The sequence below is a fragment of the Rhea americana genome, unplaced genomic scaffold (assembly GCF_003343005.1).
Source record: "Rhea americana isolate MKP2758 unplaced genomic scaffold, rheAme1 scaffold_704, whole genome shotgun sequence".
In the NCBI taxonomy this organism is placed as follows: Eukaryota; Metazoa; Chordata; class Aves; order Rheiformes; family Rheidae; genus Rhea; species Rhea americana.
The window spans coordinates 26,340-28,340 of record NW_028186873.1 but is presented as its reverse complement, the minus strand read 5'-3'; positions in this window follow the sequence as shown (position 1 = coordinate 28,340).

Here is a 2,001-nt window from a genome sequence, read left to right as displayed (position 1 = left end):
CGAAGCGCTCGATATTAAAAAAAAATAAAAAATAAGGTCCCGTGTGCCTCCCCTCCCCAGGGCCCTCTGCACCCCCCCCGCAGGGTGCACTGTGCATGCACCCCTCCACGGCCCCGTGCACCCCCTGTCCAGGAGCCAGTGCACCCCCCACCGGGCCCCATGCACCCCTCTGCAGGGCACCCGTGCGGCGGCCCCCTGTGCTGTGCTCCTGCAGCACTTGGGGTGCCCCTTCCCCGCACCCCAGTGCTGCCCCCGCCAGGCTCTGCGCCTGCGCCCCGGGGCTTGGCCACCCCCCAGGGCTGAGCCCCTACCGGATCCAGGGCTCCTGCCAGCCCTGCGCAGCCCTGCCGCCGGGCACGGCCCCAGTGCCCGGGCTTGGCCCAGGCTGCCGCAGTGGGGACACGGCCCTGGGCCCCCCCGGGAGGGAGGGGAGCCGGTGGGAGTCCGCGCTGGGCAGCCAGCCCTCTCCTGCCCGTCTCCGCGTGATGGATGCGCCACGCTCTCCAAAAACGTCCTCCGAGCCGTAGCTGCAAATCTAGAAAGGTCTCTCCCATGCACACTCACGCATCCCTTGCACACTCACCCATGCACGTTCATGGCGGCATGCGCACACGCACGCCTGTGCACGCACGTTTGCACGGTGCGCGTAGCCCCGGCTCACAGCTGGCCCCTCCAGACAGCGGGGCGCCGTGCGTGCCCAGGCCGAATCTCGGGGGCTCCCGGAGCGGCCCCACGGCGTGCCGGGAGCYGCCGGCGACCGCAGGAAGCACCCGTCCTCGCGCCGGCCCGGCTCCTGGGAGAGACCCCGAGGGCGCAGCCGACCCTGGCGGGTGCCGCCACACTGCCTCCGGCTCCCTCTCCTCCCGCCGGCATGGCCTGGCCCGGCCTGAAACCTCGGGAATTTTCCAAGCTGYGAGGAAAATTGGGGACCCCCCGCCGGCTCTCGCAGCCGCCTCGCCCAGCCGCGGACCGCCGAGCCGAGCGGAGAGGGGCGGCGGGGCTGCCTCGTCCGCCGCAGCCTCTGCGGACGTCAAACCCCTCCAGGCACCGCAGCGGGTGTTCCTCTTGGCTTTTTGTTCGTCTCAAGGCCCTGGCGCGTGGTTCTGGCGGCTAAGGAGCCCCGCGACCCCCGATGCACGGGGGGGTGGTGGTGGTGCACGGCCTGCGCCGCGCGCCCCGGGGYGCAGGGCACCGCGGGACCCTCTGCAGCCGGAGCCGTCCCACCCTCGCCCGGGGCTCGTCCGGCACAGGCGCCCTCCCGGCGAGGAGAAGCCCCCGGAATCCGCCCCGGCGCGGGTGCTGCACCCGGCCGCCTCCGTCTCGGTCTCTCTCTCGGATCTTTTTGCGGTCTGGGCTTGCTGTTCCTCCAGCCAGCAGTCAGGAAGCCCTTACCCCAAAAAGTATTCGCGAGGGATGTAGTCGGCGGGGARCCGTGGGGGACCCGCAGCCAAGGTGAGTCCGGGGGGCTGCAGGGAGCTGGGGGTGCACGGGGGGCAGAGGTGGCGGTGCTGGGGGGCTGCAGAGGGGCGACGCACGAACGCCCCTTCCCCGAGGCCGCACTGTGCACGAGGGGCTGACGGGCCCCCCAGTTCCATCCCCATCTGTACCCGGGGACAGGGGGAATAAAGCAGTGGGGCTGGAGGGGCGCCCGGCCCTCCCCACGCTGTGCCGAGCCCCAGCTCAGGGACCCCGCGTTCACGTGGCAGGGACACGGCCCCGAGGCGGGCAGCGGGTGCTTGGGGCTGCAGCACCCACGGTGGGGCCCGCTCCCCTGGCTTGGCCCGCGGGTGCTTGCAGAGCCGCTCCGGCACCAGCCGGAGCCTGGTCCCGGCTGGAGGYGTTTCTGGGTCCAGGCACACACACAGGGACCAGCCCAAGCCCCAGACACAGCCAGGGGACAGATTCTGCTCCCTGCTCATCCTGATAGGATGTAGGACCTATCCCAGGCTCAGCTGCATCCCTGCTCCCACCAGTGAAAGGCTGGATCCCGGGCTGCACCCC